Here is a 14484-nt window from a genome sequence, read left to right on the forward strand (position 1 = left end):
CCTAAGAGGAAAACAGCAGATCGCCCTCCTCGAAGCCCTCTGCCTTGCCACCCCTCTCCTCAGCCTTGCTTCTCCTTTCTCTCCCCTGGGGCCGCCTAGCCGCTAGGGGACCGCGGTGGCGCGGCTGGGTGGCTCCAGGAGCCGCCGGACGGTGCGGACGCGAGCGGAGCTGCGGGCGGAGGCTCCGAGGGGCCGGCAGAGGGCGCTGTGGCTCGCGCTGGGCGGCCTGGGTGCGCGGGGCGCGGGCAGGGAGGGGCGCGCCGGGCGGCTGGCGGCGCCGGGCCTCGGCGTGCGCGTCTCGGGCCGGCCAGGAGGGGGTGCGCGCCTCTGCTGCCCGCGCCGCCCGCCCTCCCTTCCGCAGCCGGCGGGCTGTCACCGAGGGCCGCACCGCGCGAGCGAGAGTTGCCGGCTGCGCGGCGCGCTCCGAGGCTCGGGCTCCGCCGCCGGCCCCGCGGCTCCTCTTTGTCCGGGGAGGCGGCCGAAGCGCGGTGGCTGCGACGGCCGAACCGGGCGCGCCCGGCGTCCTGCCCTGGTCCCCTGGTTATCCCCCGGCTCCCCTGCGCTGGGGCGGGGGCGGCGGCCTGGGCGGTGCCCGCGCAGAGGTGAGTGCGGGGGCGCAGCGGGGCGCTGGGTTCCCAGGCGCTCCCGGCGCTGCGTGCGCCGCGGCGGGCGTGGGTGGTGCGGGCGGCAGTTGTCAGGGGCTGTCTCCAGCTGGGGTGGCGTCCCTGGTTTCTCCACCTGCGCCCCCTCTCCTGGTTCCCTGGCAAGTTTGTCCACCCCCTTTGGCTGCAATCCGTGGCCGGTCCGCAGAGTCCATCCTCTCCGTAAATAGCAAACTGGAGCCGGGGAGGAGGAGGACGCGCGTCGGAGCCGGGTCGCCAGGAGAGGCTAGTTAAGGGCAGGAGTGGCCCCTCGGACATCTTTCTTGGCTCTTTCGGATCCAGGTGAGCACATTCTGTTCTGCGGTCTGCAGGGGTCGGTCTTGGCTCCGGTGCCTGCCTTCAGGGGACAGTGCTGAGACTGGGACAGAATTGGGAATGGTCGCAGCCGGTGCTCCGGAAAGCGCAGCGTTTTTTTCGGCTGTTCTGTCGTCATAGCAGTTATTCTTTCCTGCCCACATCACCTGCGTGGGCTGAAGTGTTGCAGCTCATTTGGCACCTTCGGGAGCTGCCGGGTTAGACTATCCCGTTTTAGAGGGGATGGTAGGTTAAACCGAGTGAAATCAGGTGTCCCCCACCCTCCTCCAGCTTTGGATAATTCGGTCTGTGTCTTCGTCTTAATTTAGTATGAATGTGTTACTTCCTTCGAGCTTTATAATGGTACGCAGTGAAGCGGTTTGCTACATCCATTTTTCATTCTGAGCCTGTGCACAGAGGAATTTCAGGCACACAAGTGATGTTACTACCATTCTATTTTAAATACAAACACGGGAAGAAGTACTCTTGGCAGGGTCCCAAAGGCGCCTGTACTCTCTGTTATATAAGTGCTTTAAAAAAATATTTGCTCTTTGGTTCAGTTATGAAAAGTGATTACCAGAGGATCTAAGAAGAGGGAGCGAAGATGTCAGAACCGTCATTTCGGCTTTAAACCAAAACTTTGCTTGAAGACAAACGTGGACCCAGCTCGAGCCACCCTTTTAAGATAGTAGGAAGCCCTTTTTTCTATAACATTAGGTAGAGACAGAGTTGCAAAGCATTAAACAATAAAGTAGGTTTTGTAAAGACTACTGCAAAACTTGATGAGAATCTTTGACTACTTATTGATGTTGCTGTGGGTGCTCTGGGGTCCGTTTGGACTCATAGCGACCCCATGTGGCAGAGTAGAACTGCCCCATAGGGTTTTCTTGGCTGTTGCCTTTATGGAAGCAGATTATTTGCTAGTAATGAAAAAAAAATTCTACAGATATCGTTTATGGGTTTCAAATTATCGAATGATTTCATTTTGACGTGGTTGTGTGCCGTTGAGTCGATTCCGACTCATAGCAAGCCCATGTGACAGAGTAGAACTGTCCCATAGGTTTCCTAGTGGTTATCTTTATAGAAACAAATTACCAGGTCTTTCTCCTGCAGAGATGCTGGCTGGTGGCTTCAAACTGCTGACCCTTTTGGTTAGCAGGCGAGTGCTTAACCGCTTTGCCACCAGGGTTCCTTTTATTTTAATATCTGATGAAAGCATAGTAATTGGGAGTTGCCAGTTATTCAAGACCTGCCCCCTCCCCCAATAAAACCTCTCTGCTCACATTTATGGTTGTTTTTTCAGGTAAAAAGAAGCCAAAAGTAGAAACTGTCAGATATACCAATATCTAGGTGCCTCCTCCCCAGGCCCTGCCATCCCCCGCCCCCATATCGTTTTACCTGGTTTGGGGTAGTGCTTTGGCATCTGCAATGTCAAAAGCTCCCATGGGGATTCTACCATGCATCCAGGGTTGAGACCCATTGGATAGCATTGTTGTTGTTGTTGGGTGCTGTCAAGTTTATTTTCGCTCACGGTGACCCAATGTGACAGAGCAGAACTGCCCCATAGGATTTTCTAGGCTGTGATCTTTACAAAAGCAGATGGCCAGGTCTTTTCTCCCGCAGAACTACTGGGTGAGTTAGAACCACCAACCTCTCCGTTAGTAACCCAGCACTTAACCGTTGCACCACCAGGGCTCTTGTTTTGGAAAACATTATTTCTTTTCATTTGTCAGTTTGTAGCCCAAGGTGTGGCTGGTAAAAGCCCAAGGTATGGTTTAAGTAAACAGTTGTTGTTAGGTGCAGTCCAGTCGATTTTGACTCCCAGCGACCCCATGTGACAGAGTAGAGCTGCCCTATAGGGTTTTCTAGGCTGTGATCTTTGTAGGAGCAGATTGCCAGGTCTTTCTGCCGTGGAGCTGCTGGGTGGGTTCAAACAGTAACTTTGTGGTTAGCAGCCGAGTGCTTAACCGTTGCGTCACCCGGGCTCAGAAATATGGGAAGAGAAAAATGGTATTGGAAAGGTGGTACGCTGAAGAATTTTACGGCATGTATACTTTCATATAAATAATGTTTCTTTTTTTTATACTTTCGTATAAACAATGTTTCTTGTTTTTTATTTTTTAACACTGCACAGAGTAATTTATCAGGGACTTGTAATTCCGTGTAGAACACTTGCCAGAGTCGTAAGCGACACGTTTCATTGTGCACAGCTCACAGCAGTGAAAGCTGAGTACTCAAAAAAAAAAAACCACACTCTTGGCCGTCGAGTCGATTCTGACTCGTGGCGACCCAGTAGTACTCTTTTATGTTTACATGATCAGAGCATCAGGTCTTATGAAAGATAATTTTTCTATTAAATTAAAAACTCGTTACGTTAGTATAGACTAGGAAATGAAGTACATAACACTTTTATTATTTTTAAGGTCTACATTATGTATTTCCAAATATCCCAGCCTGGGAGCAGATCTTAAGGATGGTTTACGGTGTAAACGTCTATCTGTTTCTGAGGCTTATGTAAGAATGCTGGCCGTTCTTTTGGTATTCCGTTAAACTCCTTGTTTTGGTGATTACATAACTGACATAGAACTGAATTGCTAAAGCCCAAATAGTGGAAGGACGCCCAACCCCAGGCCAGCACACACAGTTTTATAATGAATTGCTGCTGCCAAATTAGAGGAAAGAGCAGGGATGGTGGTTTGTGAAAGAGAGATAAGAATAGTATCTGGAGGACTGATGTAATATAAGACTGTTATGCTTAGCAGTTTTCTCGAGATTTTTTAATGCTTCGATATAAACCTCTCTAGTCTTTTATATCTCCCAGCTGAGGCAGATTAACTGGGAAGCTAATGAGTCTAAAGCTTCAGGGCCCGTCACCAGCTCTCCCAGACCCCTGGGAGAGGTGCTAGCCATGTGGACACATGGTCATACCTAATTTGTATTTGTAATTTTGCTTTCTTTCTAAAGAGGGAACATACCACCACCCCTGCCCCCGCCATTATATAAACCTCACGTCCTCCCCCAACTCCGAATCAGCCCCTACTCTAAGTTATGTTCAATCGTAAAGTTAACTTACAAGACTGCCTTTTTAAAAATTTTAATTTTTGCAGTCTTATGAACAGAGGAGCCCTGGTGGTGCAATGGTTAAGCACTCGGCTACTAACCCAAAGGTCTGTGGTTCAAACCCACCAGCCGCTCTGCAGGAGAAAGATCTCGCGATCTGCTCCTGTAACGATTACCTGTTACCATCGAATCAATTCTAACTCATAGTGACTCTGTAGGACAAAGTAGAACTGCCCCCATAGGGTTTCTAAGGAGTGGCTGGTGGATTCGAACTGCCAGCCTTTTGGTTAGTGGTCAAGCTCTTAACCCAGCCTAGGAAATCCTATGGGGCAGTTCTACTCTGTCACATGGTGTCACTATGAATTGGAATCGCCTCGGTGGCACCTAGTAACAACAACATGAACAGACCAAAAAAAAAAAAAAAAAAAATCTGGCCAACACTGCAGTTGACCTGCTGTGAAATGCATATTTACTCTGATGGAGGGCTGTGTGGGGTCCCTGAAGTCCAGGTGGTGACATGGAGAAGCAGCTCTCGGCCCCGCCATCTGACGCAGAGGGCCTGTTTTGGATCTGAGTGTGAGCTGGAGGCTGAGATGAGGGTGGGACAGTGGCGGCAAGCTCTTGCACATCTCAGAGGCGGGCTGGCAAGGAGACAGGAGGAAGAAAAGCAAGTACGAAAGTTAGCAGGAACAGATAGCAGCAGCTTCCTAGAGGATCTTTTCATAAGCTCTTTAGGATCTGTCTCTCATCTGAATTTTAAACAGAGAGCCAACAAACGCAGACCTGGAAAATAGCCTGCAGGGAGCAAAGTCAGGTTGGGAAGGACTTGTCCCGTTTGCAATTTATGTGAGTAACTGGGAGCCTCAGTGTATGCACTACGGGAATGTCTGAGAGGGACGTGTTGCAGAGTTGAGGAGTTTTTCCTTTTCTCTGAAATGATTTCTAGTTCATACCTAATTCAGACGTCTTCAGATCTTACCGTCTTGCCCCCTTTCCCACTCACCAGTATGCCTCACCCATCCATCCATCCATTCTTGGTGGCACAATGGTTAAATGCTGTGCTTCTAACGGAAAGGTCGGCGGTTTAAACCCATCCAGTGGCTTCTCAGGAGAAAGATCTGGCAATTTGCTCCCATAAAGATAGTTGTTGTTGTTAGGTGCTATTGAGTCAGTTCCGACTCATAGCGACCCTATGCACAGTAGAACGAAACACTGCCCAGTTCTGCACCATCCTCACAGTCGTTGCTATGCTTGAGCCCATTGTTGCAGCCACTGTGTCATTCCATCTCATTGAGGGTCATCCTCTTTTTCGCTGACACTCTACCAAGTATGATGTCCTTCTCCAGGGACTGATCCCTCCAAAGTATGTGAGACATAGTCTCGCCATCTTTGCTTCTAAGGAGTCTTCTGGTTGTACTTCTTCCAAGACAGATTTGTTCGTTCTTTTGGAAGTCCACAGCATTTTCAGTATTCTTCGCCAACACCACAATTCAAAGGCGTGAGTTCTTCTTTGATCTTACTTATTCATTGTCCAACTTTCACATGCATATGAGGCGATTGAAAACACCATGGCATGAGTCAGGCAAACCTTAGTCCTCAAGGTGACATCTTTGCTTATCAACATTTTAAAGAGGTCTTTTGCAGCAGATTTTCCCAATGCATTGTGTCTTTTGATTTCTTGACTGCTACTTCCATGGGCATTGATTGTGGATCCAAGTAAAATGAAATCCTTGACAACCTCAATCTTTTCTCCATGTATCATGATGTTGCTTATTGGTCCAGTTGTGAGGATTTTTGTTTTCTTTATGTTGAGGTGCAATCCATACTGAAGGCTGTGGTCTTTGATCCTCATCAGTAACTGCTTGCCAGCACCCAACAACATATATGCTAGAGGGAGTCCCTGGGTGGTGCAAACGGATAAGCATTTGGCTACCAACAGAAAGGTTGGCAGTTTGAACTCCCTGAGACGTACCTCAGAAGAAAGGCTGCTTCCGAAAGGTCACAGCCATGAAAACCCTATGGAGTACAGTTCTACTCTGCACACATAGGGTCTCCATGAGTCAGAATTGATTTGATGGCAAGTGGTTTGGTTTTTTGGTTTTTATATGTTCCAGGTACTGTTCTAGGCATTTAGTGTAGAGCAGAGAAAAAAAACAACACGTAACTGTGCCCCTGAGGAAATCACATTGTAATGGAAGGAATCAGATCCACTTAACTAAAACCTTTAACATATCAGGCAGGGATAAGTTGTTACGTGCCATCAAGTTGATTCTGACTTGTAGCGACCCCGTGTGACAGAGTAGAACTGGCCCATAGGGTTTCCTAGGCTGTAATCTTTACAGGAGCAGGCTGTGGCATCTTTCTCCTGAGGAGCAACTGTGTGGTTTGAACTGCCAACCTCTGGGTTAACAGCCGTGTACTTAACTGTTGCACTACCAGGGCTCTTTGTAAGTGCTCTGGGGAAAAATAAATCAGAGAAGGAGAAGAGGGAGTGTGGGTGGATAGGAAAGGTAGAGACCTGTAGGAGAGGTGGAGTGGGCCATGTGGAAATCTAGGAAGGGCATCTCCCTTACTGGGGAACAGCAAGTTCAGTGCCCTGAGGCCAGAGCAGGCGGGCACATGGGAGGAGCACTGGGAGGCCAGTGTGTGTTGTTTCTTTTTTTTAATTTTGTTGTTGAGAATATACACAGCAAAGCATATACCAGTTCAACCATTTCTACATGTACAATTCAGTGAGATTAATTACATTCTTTAAGTTGTGCAACCATTTTCACCTTCCTTTTCTGAGTTGTTCCTCCTTCATTAACATAAACTCACTCCCCCCTAGAGTTCCTATCTAATCTTTCGAGTTGCTGTTGTCACTTTGATTCCATATAGATAGATCTTAAAAGAGCATAATGCTCAAGGCAGACAATTTTGACTGGTTAAGCTAAACTACTGTTTGGTTTTAAGAAGACTTCAGGGGATATACAGATGTATATATACATATACACACACACACACACATACATATATATGAGTTGAGAAAAAGTCTTTACTGTATAATAATGGACAGAATCCAAGTTTCAAAGAGGGCATGGGTGATGTTTTTGTTACTTATTTTAGACATAGTGGCATTTGGTCTGGAGTCATATGTTCAATTATTATTAGATGAAGGTTTTCAGAACTAACTTCCTATTAAACAATTAATACACATATTGTTTTGTGACATTGGTTGCCAACCCCATGACATGTCAGCACTCTCCCCTTCTGGACTTTGGGTTCCCTGTTACCAGCTTTCCTGTCCCCTCCTGCCTTCTAGTCCTTGCCCTGGGCTGGTGTGCCCCTTTAGTCTCGTTTTGTTTTATAGGACTATCTTATCTTTGGTTGGGAAGCCCTGGTGGTGTAGTGGTTAAGTGCTACAGCTGCTAACCAAAAGGTTGGACGTTCGAATCCGCCAGGTACTCCTTGGAAACTCTATGAGGCGGTTCTACTCTGTCTTATAGGGTCGCTATGAGTTGGAATCGACTCGACGGAAGTGGATTTTTAGTGGGTATCTTTGGTTGAAGGGTGAACCTCAGGAGTGACTTCATTACTGAGCTAAAAGGGTGTCTGGGGGCCATATTCTCAGGGTTTCTCCAGTCTCTGTCAGACCAAGAAGTCCTTTTTTTGTGTGTGTGAGTTAGAATTTTGTTCTCATTTTTCTCCCACTTTTCCTGGGACCCTCTATTGTGATCCCTGTCAGAGCAGCCAGTGTTGGTAGCCAGGCACCATCTACTTGTGCTGGACTTAGTCTGGTGGAGGCTGTAGTACTTGTGGTCCATTAGTCATTTGGACTAGTCTTTCCCTTGTGTCTTTGGTTTTCTTCATTCTTCCTTGCTCCAGATGGATAAGACCAGTGGGGTATCTTACATGGCTGCTCACAAACTTTTAATACCTTCAGGGGATATTTTTGTTTAAAGATTTAAAGATTATCTCAGGGCAATAGTTTCAGGGGTTCATCCAGCCTCCATTGCTCCAGAAAATCTGGAGTCTATGAGAATTTGAAATTCTGTTCTACATTTCCACCCTTTTGATCAGGATTCTTCTATAGAATCTTTGATCAAAATGTTCAGTGATGGTAGCCGGGCACTATCCAGTTCTGGTCTCATGGTAAAAGAGCCAGTTTTCCATGGAGGCCATTAGCCACATATCCATATCCTCCTCCTATTCCTGACTGTCCTTCCTCTGTTGTTCCAGGAATGCAGGTTTTTTTATTTTATGCAAATGGCCAATACTTCCTCATGACAGCAACCACCCGTGTATTGTGTATGATGGTTCCTTGAGTCTGTTCTTGGGCCCTTCTCTCCAGTGACTTGAGGCTGTGTCCGCAAGTGGTGGCCTTGCCCTTGGGCCTTAGGTAATGTGGTGGCTTGGGGACAGGTGCAGCCAAGGGCTTCTCAGGGTGTTAGGAATCCAGTCTGGACCATTACATAACCAAAGAGTAGGGAGGGAGGGTGTATGTCTTTGCCAATGACTTCCACTGGTTTGTTGTTGGAAAGGGGCCAGCAGAAAAGTTCCATTTCAGCCTGGAATCCCTGGAACCATCTTAGGGTCAAGTAGAATGACTGTGGGTAAAGGATGTTGATGGGGAACCATGCTGCTCTCTCTCAGGGAATGTTTAAATGTCAAGGGTACAGAGCAATTCTCTGGGGTAGAACTGAGCCAGAGAGCACCCCCTGGCCTGAAGGCATCTTGGGTTTTACTGAATGCCAAAGCTGTAACAAGGGCTGTGTTACCCGTGGACACCCAGATGTGACTCAGCTGTGGTCCTAGCTCCCGAGGAGTGACAGATTAAAAGTCAGCATTGATTAAGAGCTAGGCAAGAGGTAGTGATGAGGGGGCTACAGAAACACAAAGGAAGAATGAGAAATTTGACCAGAGGAAAGAAGGGTGTCAGGGAAGATTTGCCAGAGGATGGTAGGAGTTAAGCATTGAAAGATAAGCAGAAGTTTTCCAGTCAGGTGAAGAGGAAGTAGGATATTTACAGCAGATAAAACAACATGGCAGAGACTTGGTGCTGTCACGGCATGTCAAGGGCATGGGGATGGAGTGTTGCTCATTGGCCTGGCTGGGATACCATGTGTCCAGATGGTGGCCCTGCATCTTATGACCAGCAGGCATGCAGACACACTGACACACACTCGTGGCTCTGGCAGAGGGGTGTCATGGTCCCTCAGCAGAGAAGGTGAAGAAGCCAGTGGGGGCAGCTGCCAGGAGCTATCTGCTGGTAGAGATGCCAGTGATAGTGTCCTGGGTGCAGGTGGAGATGGGGGTGCGTGACAATGATGTGATACTTCCTTGCTTTTTCAGGCTTATGACTGTTTTTGCCCCTTGCATAGCCCAAAATATAAGTTCCACGTAGAAGTTCTCTGGATTGGAACAGCTGGCCATGTAGGGGGCCCAAGAGCAGCCTTGATGAGCACATTTGCAGGTGGCATTAGAAGGCGGCTATCTTAGTTATCTAACCAAAACCTAACCCATTGCCATCAAGTCAATTCTGACTCATAGCAACCCTATAAGATAGAGTAGAACTGCCCCATAGGGTTTCCAAGGAGCGCCTGGTAGATTTGAACTGCCAACCTTTTGGTTAGCAGCCATAGCTCTTAACCACTATGCCATCAGGGTTTTTGTCTTAGTCATCTGGTGCTGCCATAACAGAAATACCACAAGCGAGTGGCTTCACTGAACAGAAATTTATTTTCTCACAGTTTAGGAGGCTAGAAGTCCAAATGCAGGAGGCTAGCCCTGGGGGAAGTTTCTCGCTCTGTCAGCTCTGGGGAAGGTCGTTGTCTGTTTTTGCATCTGTTCTTTGGTGATCTTTATGTGGGGTAACATCTGTCTTGCCCCTTCTCTGCTTCCTTGCTTCTGTGTCTAACCTGCTTGCACTGCACACTCAGGCTGCCTTGAAGGCTGTCTCCAGGTCCCAAGTAGCCACCTGAGTACTGGAATGAGGTTTCCAGCCGGTGGTGTTATAGCCATGGGCTGTGTCCATTTAGCCTGATCCAGTCGTACACAGGAGACACGAACATGGTGTTGGCAATAGTGAAAAAAGCTGTCGTAATTTAATTACTCACAGACAACAGTGTAGGACAGGACAAGTTCCATCGTGAGTGGTCCTCCCTGGCTCGAAAGCTGCCTGGGTGGGATGGGTAACTTCCACAGGCACCCCTCTCTTTGCACCGTTTATGAAGGACCTTGAGTCTCTTCCCCCACTGGTTTTCTATCCCAGGGGTTGTGTATTTCACTGCGCAGAGTGCATTGCAAGTTTTCCACTTGATCACCTGAAGGAGGGGGTAGCCAGACATGAGGGCGCCAGCTGGGAATTGTTAGCCTGGAATTGTATCTCTTTAGCCCTGCTGCTTATTTAGACAAACCATTGGGCTTCAGAGGGGAAGGGGCAGTGGTTTGTTCTGAAACCTAAAGAGGCTAGCAGTTGGGGAGATGGGAAGGAATGGGGAATAATTAGAGCTGTTAGGGACATGTGAAGAACTGCTTCCTCTCACTGTTCCTTTTATATCTCAAAAGTGACCGGCTTAAGACACACCCTAGACTGCTGTGGCCTCATTAACATAATAAAGAAAAATTCTATTTCTAAATGAGATTACAGCCACAGGTATCCTGTGGCCTTGGCTGTGGAGTCGATTCCGATGCATAGAGACCCTGTGGGACAGGGTAGAGCTGCCACATACGGTTTCCTAGGCTGAAATGTTTACAGGCAGATCACCAAGTCTTCTCTCCAGTGGAGCAGCTGGTGGGTTTGAACCGCCGACCTTTTTGGTTAGCCTCTGAGCGCTTACCCATTGTGCTACCAGGGCTGCTTATCCGCAGGTATAGGGGTTAGGATTCCAGCACCTATTTTGGGGGGAACACAGTTGAATCCATAACATCAGCATGTACGGGAGATTGACATTCTCGTCTCTTCTCTGTGAGTCTCACTTTGTAACCGTCTCTGTACGCCCTACCATGTTTGGAAAATGGGGGATTTGGGTTATTCCTGGGTAGTTAATACTCTTCTTCAGCTTTTGTGGATGGACCTTTTTCTCATTGGTTATTGTTGATATATAGAAAGTCCCATGGTTGTCTGCCTTGCCAACCATGATACCCTTTTCTAGCAACTGGTCTTTCCTGATGACATGTCCAAGGTGCTGCTGTTGTTGTTAGGTGCCATCGAGTCAGTTCCAACTCAGGCACTTGCCTGTAAAACTGGTGCAAACAGTTAACACACTTGACTGCTAACTGAGATGTTGGAAGTTCAAGTTCACTCAGAGACACCTTGGAAGAAAGGCCAGGTGATCTACCTCTGAAAAATAATTCGTTGAAAACCCTATGAAGTACAGTTCTACTCTGACACACCTGGGGTTGGTGTGAGTTGAAATTGACTTGGTGGTAACTGGTTTTGATTTTAAGATAATCATATAACCGGGCACTTTTCTGAGTTTGCATCAATTCTAATATATATTTTTTATTATTTCCCTTAGATTTTCTAGGTAGACAGTTACATCATTTGCAGATAATGATTATTTTGGTCTCCTTTTTAATTTCTATTTCACGTTTGATTACCAGGCTTGAGAGAGAAGGAGAAGAGGTTGTTAACTCAATCTGTTGAGTGATTTTTTTTTTTTTTTAAATAAGATTAGGCAAATGTATGTTCCCCGTCCCTGAGAGGATGGGCTGGGTGATCCCTCTAGACTCCTCTCTTTTAGTCATAATAAGTAGCTCCGTTCTTTGTGCACCTACGGACCCTCTCAACCAGTAGGTTCCGTCCCCCTAGGAATAAAGTAAGTCATCAGTTATGTGATTAAACCAAATCTATTTTTTTTATTGCTGTTGAGTTGATTTCAACTCACAGGGACCCTGTGGGACAAGAGTAGAACTGCCCCATAGGGTTTCCAAGGCTGTAAATCTTTATGGAAGCGGACTGCCACATCTTTCTCCCAGGAAGCAGCCGGTGGGTTCAAACCACCGACCATTCAGTTAGCAGCTGAGCACTTTAACCACTGTGGCAGCAGAGGTCCTTGCATATGTGATTAGGGCCAAGCTAATCTACTGACAGGTTAACATTGACTTTGGAAAGTGTGATTCGCCTGCAGAAATGAAAAGCCAACATAGTATATTGGCTCCCATAAAGACTGTAATAAAGCAAATATGTTTGTCCAGGAACAGGCTAATATGGATATGTAGTGATTTTACGTGCTTTAAATGGAGAAAGCGAGCTGTATAGTGCCATGGATGACAAGAGATGATGATAAAACAGCAAAGCAAATAATGAACTCTTAATGAGGGAGTTAAATTTGCCCGCTTCACCAGACTGCTACTGCAAAGTACTAATCTAAAAAACATGGTGGGAGCACTATCTCTGTTAAATGTCAGAATAGGAGAAGTAATCTCAGATCATTCAGAATTAATGGTCTTTGTACTAAGGTGTTTGAATGACTCACTCAAACATCAGTCTTTCTCTACACGGAAAGAACCATCTTCTCAGATTGGAAATGTTGCCACGTACTAAACCAAACCCATTTTTGTCCCTGATACACATATTACTATCAGTTTATTTTCATGGGCAGTCAGTTTGAGAACTGGAATCCTGCAGTACAATAATTTTGGTTGAAATTGGTATTTCTAAGCCTGATGAGTTTTCTGTTAGTGTTGAGTGATATCTTAGGAAGTCTGTATGGTGAACAAGCCACGTATTACATTTAATTTCCCCAAGACTCTAAGAAGTATTCCTTCAAATCTACATTATATTAGTCTAACCAGCATCTAGTAATGAGTTTCACACTGTGTGAGCAAATTTGACTTTAGGTCAGTGAAAAAGAGGAAGACCCTCGAAGAGATGGATTGAGACAGTGGCTGCAACAATGGGCTCAAACATAGCAAGGATTGCAAGGATGGTGCAGGAGTGGGCAGCATTTCGTTCTGTATACATAGGGTCATTATCAGTCAGAACTGACTCGATGGCACCTAACAACAACAACAACAGCACCTTGGACATGTCATCAGGAAGGATCAGTTGCTAGAAAAGGACATTAATGGTTGGTAAGACAAAGGGCAGTGAAAACAAGGGGAATCCTCTATGAGATGGATGGACTCAGTAGCCATAACAATGGTCTTGAGCATGTACAATCATGAAGATGGCACAGGACCAGGCAGTGTTTTGTTCTGTTGTTTATAAGGTTAGCATGAGTTGGAGCCAACTTGATGGTAACTAACAACAACAAGAAGAAAAACAGATTTGTGAAGTTAATTTAATATAACTTCATTACCCTCTACCCACAAACTTCATGCTGAAATTTTCTTGCCAGATTTTAGGATTATCATTTTGGCAACAGCCTGAGGTATTGTAATGGGATATAAATGTGTGTTAAAACTGACATCTCAGCTTGGGAAATAAAAAAAGCAGAGATGTGGGCTGAAAATCACCCTTACCCAGGGCCTGGAGGTGAGGCAGGCACTTGCCTGGGGTGAACATTTTAAAGGAGCACCAAAAAACTCAGTAATGTACTAGAGTGTACAGTTTCACATGGGTTTCACCACATCAAAGATGTAGTGCAAATCAGATGAAATTGTGCACTACAGATTAGTAAATAGGCACAAGTAAACCTCTGCATACCTTGTTTATTGGGTAATCTGTCCCTGCGTCAAAGCACTTCTGGAATGGCAGAGTATGACCCTCTGAAAATCTACTCCTCTACTCGAGCAGAGAGAACACTGGAAGAAATTGGCAGCATGAGCTTTTTTAGAACTCTAGAAATTAACCAAAAGCTTGCAACAGTCCAAACCAACCCAACCAACCCATTTCTGACAAGTCAGTTCTGACTCGTGGTGACCCAAGTTGCATTTAATCAAGAAAGGGACTGAATCTCAGTAAGAATAGTGACTTCGTGACATTTAAATTTGCCATATTCCCACCTCTCCTCCTCAGCTCTATGGTAGTCTTGAAAATCAGTAGCCTACAGAACAGATTTGGAGCTCCCCAAAAGCCCTACACCCAGAAAATTGTCATTGTATTACATGTCTGGCAGCTCCCTGAAAACCTTAATTCTCAGAGCTTGTCTTAATTTGACCTGACTCAGAGCTCATGCTATGTGAACAGTCCTATCTTTAGGGTGTTTGTTGAAAAACAGTCAGAGGCAATTGTCAAACATTGCATCTGCTTGAAGTGGTGAAACCAGTTAGGGATAACAAGACGCTGACCAAAAACACTTAGAAGGACAGACCTGAGAATGAGGTATTTGTAGAAAACTGAAAAGTTTTGACAGATTCCTGAGAATCTGGATGGCCATCCACATGTACAGGTCTTTGCGTATGCCCAGGAAAGACCTGAGAAAGCCCTAATCTCCCAACTCTGGCTGACTGGAGGCTGTGCACAGTCAGGAAGAGAAGCTAAATCAGAGTTGTAAGCTCCCTACCAGAGCATTGAAAGAATGCCTCAACATATGCACAAAAC

The 14484-nt window shown here is 46.3% G+C and overlaps 1 protein-coding gene across 7 annotated transcripts in view; it reads left to right on the forward strand.

Annotated features, from left to right (window-relative positions):
• The first annotated feature begins 361 nt into the window (after positions 1-361).
• Positions 362-14484, forward strand: part of MTUS2 (microtubule associated scaffold protein 2) — a 763477-nt gene continuing 749354 nt past the window's right edge. For 5 of the 7 annotated variants that reach the window (XM_049867778.1, XM_049867774.1, XM_049867779.1 and 2 more), the window contains exon 1: positions 362-602. The gene's annotated coding sequence lies outside the window, so the exon portion shown is untranslated. Of the gene's footprint in view, positions 603-675; positions 945-14484 lie in introns of those variants that run through there. The other 2 variants (XM_049867776.1, XM_049867777.1) reach the window with 1 other exon arrangement.

Source organism: Elephas maximus, chromosome 23 (genome assembly GCF_024166365.1).
Source record: "Elephas maximus indicus isolate mEleMax1 chromosome 23, mEleMax1 primary haplotype, whole genome shotgun sequence".
Classification (NCBI taxonomy): Eukaryota; Metazoa; Chordata; class Mammalia; order Proboscidea; family Elephantidae; genus Elephas; species Elephas maximus.